The sequence below is a fragment of the Bidens hawaiensis genome, unplaced genomic scaffold (genome assembly GCF_021521415.1).
Source record: "Bidens hawaiensis isolate Kalapana, Puna unplaced genomic scaffold, B.hawaiensis_p1.1 tig00054471_1, whole genome shotgun sequence".
Taxonomy (NCBI): Eukaryota; Viridiplantae; Streptophyta; class Magnoliopsida; order Asterales; family Asteraceae; genus Bidens; species Bidens hawaiensis.
Genome location: NW_027499822.1, coordinates 15,554 through 23,151, shown reverse-complemented (window position 1 = coordinate 23,151; position 7,598 = coordinate 15,554). Strand labels below are relative to the sequence as shown.

At 32.8% G+C, this 7,598-nt stretch overlaps 1 long non-coding RNA gene across 1 annotated transcript; it reads right to left on the bottom strand.

Annotated features, from left to right (window-relative positions):
- Nucleotides 1–5,983: 5,983 nt before the first annotated feature.
- LOC143600613 (uncharacterized) lies at nt 5,984–7,224 on the bottom strand. The gene is made up of 3 exons (XR_013147507.1): nt 7,188–7,224; nt 7,047–7,100; nt 5,984–6,335 (listed from the first exon to the last, which is right to left on the bottom strand). It is a non-coding gene; the product is annotated as an uncharacterized LOC143600613 (long non-coding RNA).
- Nucleotides 7,225–7,598: the final 374 nt, after the last annotated feature.

Genomic DNA, 7,598 nt, shown 5'->3' with positions numbered 1-7,598 from the left:
CCGTTTAATATAAATAATAAAAATTAGTTAGTTTAAAAAATAATGAATTGATTCCTTTATAATTATTAAAATTATAAATAACTGTACACTATTAATAGTACAGAATTATATTTAAAGATTGATGAATAAAAGCATTCCCGACAGGTCATCTATTTCCATCTATAATTAGTTAATTACAATAAAAATCATTGTCTTTTCAATTAAATAATATTCTTTTAGACATTTATCATTACATTTTCTCTCTCATCCACTAACAATAATTTTTAGCAAATATTAAAAAATATAAAGTATGAATAACGTTTCTCCAAATTTACTCATAGACAATAGCATTTTATCTCTCATTCATCTATTGCCACACTCTAAAAAAACAGTACACACGCTCACACAACTTAGAAAACCTATTGTGAATACCTAAATGGAATTTCCATGTATAAATAACTAATAATTATAATTTGTAAGGGTTAACGTTAAATCGATGCATCAACCAAAAAGATTAATCTTTTATGAAGAGTATACATATGGACGTCCAATTTATGTAAAATTCAAAGAAAAAAAATACACAAAGATAAATAACACTCCAACATGTAATATTGTAGTTCTACATACTGAGAGTTGATAAGTTGGGATAAAAAAGAAGAACCAAATACAAATCACCAACAATTGAAGGCCTAAAATAGAGGCCCAAAGTCTTTTAAGGTATTTTTTTTCCAATTTCTTTTTCAGTCGAGCCAACTGAATATGATAATGATATTATACAACATACTTGTTGGTACTCTTATGATTAGATCATTATTTAGTTTTCAAACTTGTATAATTTTGAACTTTAATTTTTGTTTGTACTTTTGGGGTTAGAGACTTAGGGTATATGGTTTATAAATCTCATAAATCATATCAAAATTGAATTGTATTTTGTGTTAACTATACATATTTAAGATTTCTACTTTAATTTGAAAGAAATATTGAGAAGACACGTGTCATAATGTCCTACAGGTGGGAATACCCCGCAAGTGGGAATACCGGTTTTTTACTTAACATTAATGAAAAATGACGAAGCAATTTCATAACCAAAATTATCAATCATCAATCATATCTACAACTCCATAATTAGATCATTTAATATAAATAAAGCAAATATAACTAAAATCTAACCATAAAATTTGAAATGACCCATTTGACCGAACTTTACTTTTGATTTCTATCAATCACTTATGAACATTGATTGTTCGTGATATTGCAGACTCATATGTGAGCCCAGTATGCCATTGAATAACTAAAAACTGGTCATTCTACTCCTTTACTTAATAATTTTCAGGGTTTAATCCCCAACTCTAAACTAGTGTGGCGCAAGAAGTATAAGCACTACCCTTTCCTTAATCCTTTAGACGCTCTATCTTTAAATTTTTAGTCACTCACATTCCCCCCACCATCAAAACATGCACACTTCGTGCATTATTGCTCATTCCCGCAATAACAATTATAAGATTAATTTTTCATTGGCAGAATAGACAGTCAACGAACATTTGATCACATCACGCAACGACCAATTTACCTTGGATCAATCCCCAACTCTCCATTAGCATCTTGCCATGATCCCTCCCTCGGAACGGTTCATCACCCTTTATTGCAACTGGATCCCAACCCTTTTCAAAACCCTTTGGCGAAACACATGAGTCTATCATGTTACCTCAAACAACATGCACGAGGTAATAACCATGTCCACTAGCTTGGAATCAATGTTGTCAAGAGCCATCTTAATAAATCTTATTTTATGTCACACCCCCATCTAAGGCCTAGGAGCGTGACCCATAAGTTGGTATCGTAATTGTAAATAAATCAGAGTTACGTTTATTTGTGGAAGACTTATAAAACTTTAAGGATCGAAAGTGTAATTTACTTATATATTCAAAAGACGGGATTATAACACCCGCTTAAGTTACAAAATATTTATGTTTTTAATAATTACAAACCACCATGTTTATATATTAAGTTACAAAAGAAATCCGAGCCATCGGATATATCAATAGCACTTCGATACTCCAAGTGCTAATCTTGTTCACCTGCAAAATGTAATAAAATACGTCAGCAACGAATGCTGGTAAACACGCTGACGCAAAATAACTTCTTTTACTTTATTATCCCTCGAGACTACGCCTGTCTCGGCCCAACGTGGTTTAGGAATAACAAAGTCAAATAACACATTATAAACTAGAGCCTCTACACTATGTCACCTCACAAACACCGCAGCGTTCGACTTCATTAAGTACCCGTAAATATACACATAAGGTCGTACTCCCTGCAAGAGAGCGTCCTACGACCAAGGGTGGTGCGATCATGCCCATACATCGCATAGTACCACCTATGTAAGGATCCAGACATATGTATACCACAGCCTGAGGGCTAGGTTTATACACATAGTTATAACGGTTTTAGGTACACATAGTTCCTTGTAAACAATTTCTTATAACAAGTTGACTCATTTTGAAAACAAGTTTAAAAGTTTGGGGGCGTATTCACCTTATCTCTTTAGGATCAGCTTCACTCACCGTCCAATGGTCTTTCCCTTTCTTTATCTCGCACCTATAGTACGAGTATAAATATTTGTTAGTCGGATACACGATTCGGCTTAAGACCTTTAGTCTTATATCTCAATCCGCGATTGAACCTCTAGTTCAATTCTTATTTACTTGAAAACCTCTTGTTTAAAAGTAAATTTATAAACCTTTAGTTTATATTCAAAACCCGACGTTTCTTCTTCTCCAAGAAACGTAATCTTTTATTATTTAAGAATACTCTTTATTCTTTAAATAATATTTTCATAACAAAGAATATATACATATATACTTACACACATATATATGTTATCACTATATTCAACACTCAAACTTTCATTTGTTTCTTTGTTATGTTTTCTTTTCTTTTCTTTTATCGATGTATCGAGTATATCCTCGACTTAAGGCCAAAGCCTTGAATATAATATTGAATTATATTGAATTTGTTATTACACCTAACCTTAGTGGCGTATAGAAACTCTAGGGACTTGAGCAGCACTCCGACGCCGCTTTACTCGATACGTTTATCGAGGAATGCCAAATCTTCAACACTCGAGGACACGACTCTCGAGATTCCTCGTCATTATAACAACACCTTCTTGATTGTGTGTGGCTAGAGGGTTGGCAAGTACTTCAAGGAAATGTTATACACAAACGAAGGATCGTGGCACGCTTATCGAGGTAAATCGTTTATATATTCTAGAGAGAGAGTAGAGAGAGGTGGGAGCAGGTTTTGGTGTGCAGAAATAGGCTGCCCTTGGCCGCTATTTATATACAAATTTCTGGGTCCCATCGCATACCGCGCCCATCGCGTACCGCGATGGGTCTCTTAGATGATCCATCGCGTACCGCGATGGGTTGAAAAATCAGAATTTTCATAATTAACCCTCAACTTTGGAATTTGACAATTTTAGTTCTTAGACTTTGAAAAATTGATACTTTGAACTCGAAATTTTCACGATGTTACATTTTACAGTCACATAATAATTTGAAAATGACTTTAACACGTAAAATCTTTTGTAAGGGCCCGCTCTCTCATTACGCAATACATTCTTGAACCCCTAATGACTAGCCATTATGCCCCACCTATGATCTTAGGTCATTAGGATTTAAGAATCTATTTGCTTGAATATGTTTTTTTTTAATTTCTAAAAACTCTTTGTTTGTGAAGAAAATATTTCTTATGATAAATAAAGAGTTTAACGTCAAATATATATATATATATATATATATTACTATATGAGCGCAAGATAGTGGTTCAAATGAATGTTAATATACTAGTAGAGTCAAGTGTGATAATTTTTCTCTCAACCTTATATCCAGGGGCGGAGCTACCCATATCGCACGGGGGTCGGCCGACCCCTGTGAAAAAATAATAATTAGTACTGTTATAGTGTTATAATTCGAACCGACCCCTGTGAAATTTAGTCACCGACCCCTGTGAAATTTTAAAACCTGATGGGTGATAGAAAGAAAAGTAGAAGAAAAAAAGGTAGTATGGCCAGAAAATTTTCCTCCAACCGGTGCAACGGTGGTTTCTATGTATGATGTTAATTTTGTGAAGATGAAATAGAAAAGTGAAACACACACGACCTGCACTGCCCTAATTGATTTTGAGTTACATGGGCTTTTTAAAAATTGTTTTGGCCCAGTCAAAAAGTTAACAAAGTTTCATTTAATTTATTGTATATTTAGATATCTTTATTGTGCAAAACTAAATAATAAAATAGTAACTCCAACTATATAAATTCTTTATTATACTGATCGAGTTAACCTAGGGACATAAATTTTTTGGTTTTTTATTATTTACATTTTATCTAATTTTATTAACAGCTTTTCTATTTATTAGATTTATATGTATTTTTCATAACTTACCTCCATACAAAAACCTTAAAACGAATATTGAGCGGTGCCTAGAGTTAACAACTTAAAATCGGTCAAATGGCTAAATATCAAACAAAAAAAATATAACTTTTATATACGTTTATCTAAGTAGGAATTATATTTTATATATTTTCTACATGATACGACCCGACCGGAACGACTGAACTGGACCAAAAAGTTATATACCGATTTAACCGACCCGTATAGCTGAACTGGAAACGAAATTTTTTTTATATATAAATGAGTATTGACCCAAAAAATTTCCGACCCCTGTGAGAAAATTTCCTGGATCCGCCACTGCTTATATCAACTTCTCGGCCTTCAACCATAAGTTGTTCTTTACTAGACTTCTCTATAAACTAGTAGAGTCCATCACTCCATTGTGGCAAATTTCTCTGAAAGAGGGTAAACATTACCAAACTTCTTTATTACAATGTCGAATGAATCACCATATCCATCTCAGTCTCAATGAATTAACCACCTTTATGTTGTCTTGCTAATCTAACTAATTATCACATTTGCTCTTTTGACTAACTTGCCATTACTGATCACCGCTGATGTGCCGTTATTTGTCACTATGCATCACACACTCATTCATAATTGATCATGAACTTGAGAGCCTCATATCACAATATGTTAGATAAATTCTATAACAAAGAAACTAGAACTAGATAACTTTTACTAATGGCAAACCAATGATTAATAATAAAAAAAATACATAAACCAGAATGCATTGTGAAATATGGGTTTTTTATACCATAATCAAGGAAACTTTTCAATGTTGATTGCATGAGACTAGTTGTCTTATAGTTATCTTGCCTTGGTCCTTTTTCGGACTCTTCATCTATTGTATCTCCATGTCCGATTCCAACAATAGATGAAACAAACATGTTGGGAGTTTGATTCGTAATTTGATACATCCAATCCAATCTCACTTAGTAAAGTTAATTACTTGCTACAAACTCATAGTTTGTAAACTTATATCATGCATATGTATGCTTTAATGTTGTTGTATAACATCACGTACATTTTCTTAAATAACTAGCCATCAATGGCCATAAATGATTTAAGTTAAAAAGGGAAACACCAATAAATCAAAAACTGGCACAACTTCACATCTCATAATAAAGAAAGAGAGGTAGAAAAGACATTTATTGGCAACTTTATAATCAAACATTTTGGAGCTTTGCAAGTATCTCCTACTTTAACAAAGGTAGTTCATGCAATTTTTTTTGTAATTTTGTGTTGATTTGAAAGGCTCGTAAAATTTTAGTGTTAAAACGTCGCTTATTTGGTTTAAAAATAGATCAAAGCCCCCATATTAAGAGTTGGATAACTGGTTTGCTTTTAATCTTAGCTCTTTATTTATGTAACCATGGTATGTTATAAGTTTCTTACCGAAAGTTTGATACGCTTTAATATATTATATGTTTTACCATCGATATTAAACGAGAGAGAGATAGAGATAGATACATTAATTGTTATATTTTTTTATGAAATTACAAATTTAATTAAACAACTAGCAAGACGTTAAAAACAAAACAAAAACAATAAAATCAGAAAGAGAAACCAAATCAGTCCTTCCATAACATTATTAGGACATATGCTAGCACATGTTGAAGTTCCTCACACAGTGTCACACATTTATTGGTCCACTTTCACTTTTAACCAAATGGACATTAAAGCTAAAAGACTATCAATATCAACACAAGAAAAAAATCTAGGGGCATTTTGGACCTCCTTCCTTTGTCTTCCAGTTGTTGTAACAAGGGCAAACTTGTTTATTCCCATAATACCCCGGTGGTACACAAAGACACTTGGCACAACATTTCTGACAGAAAAGCATGCATGGTTTGTGGTACTGTGTCTTGCTGCATCTCCTTATGCATTGCCCGGGGCATTCTAGTCAATAACCAAAAAAATATCAGTGTAATTACCATACTACCCTTGACCAAGTAATCTGTTAGTCAACAACTGGACAGTAATAAAGCTGAAATGTCACAGATATTTTGACCATAAAATAATGTGTGAATCTACTCATGCCAATTGACTATAATTTTCACTTATAATTAATTCTCAAAACAACTCTAGACACATAACATTAATATTTATCCGTCAACACGGCACGTATAGATACGCAACTAGTGTATGAAAAGTGGAACTGATATGAGTCGTATAAGTCTATATGACTCGTATAAGTGACGGTAGTCCAGGGTCAGAGTTTAGAGGTAGTGTTTAAACTACAGATGAGCATTTGATACCGAGTATCAGTACAGTACTGGTACACATACTGGTACTAGTATTTTCAGTATGGTATTCAATAACCACTTTTTCAAAAATTTGGTATAGGTATTTTGATACGCTGGTACGGCATCAATATCATCCCTAGTTCAAATTCCTCATTCTAACACACGATTGTTTTAATAAAAAAAAATTATCTGAATATCATGACATAACCGGTGCTGGTGCTGCAGTGGAATTTAAATTTTTTTTAACAACCACAATTTTATTCGTTAAAGAGTAGTGGTTATATCATAATCAAAGGCAAACAGATAATAAGTTGCGTCGTTAGCCTTTTTTGAAAATAGTAAAACCAAGTCGTTTAAAACTTACGAGAGCTTTTCAAACTTCCAGGACCATAACCATGGTGATGTCCTCCTCCTTTAGCTAAAACCTATAAACAAAAACACAAATGTAATGTTAATAAACAAATGCAACACAATGTAGTGTGTGTGTGTGTACAATGTGGCAAACTAACCATGGTGACAGCTAGCAGAGCCAAGAGCAAAATCGTGATGAACTTAGCCATGGGTGTAAGAAAAATGGTTTTGTTGGAGAATGCATGTGGGATATTTATAAAGAAACAATGTCTTTATTGTTGGGTAACTGTTACTAGACAGAATGTTGGTCCACATTTGGATCATATAAATTCATGGTTAAGAAACATATATAGGGTAAAATGATAGTTACTACTAACTACTAAGTCAAATTATTTATTATTATAGCATATTTTTTATAGATAAAGGATACACTAAAATAATTTTTTCGTACAAAAGAGTATGAGTGAAAAACGACCCTTGAGTTCACTTAAAAAACGGTGGCATGGTTGTAATAGGGAAAAAAATTATAGGTTGTGTTATTATGTGTCTTCATGCATAATAAGTT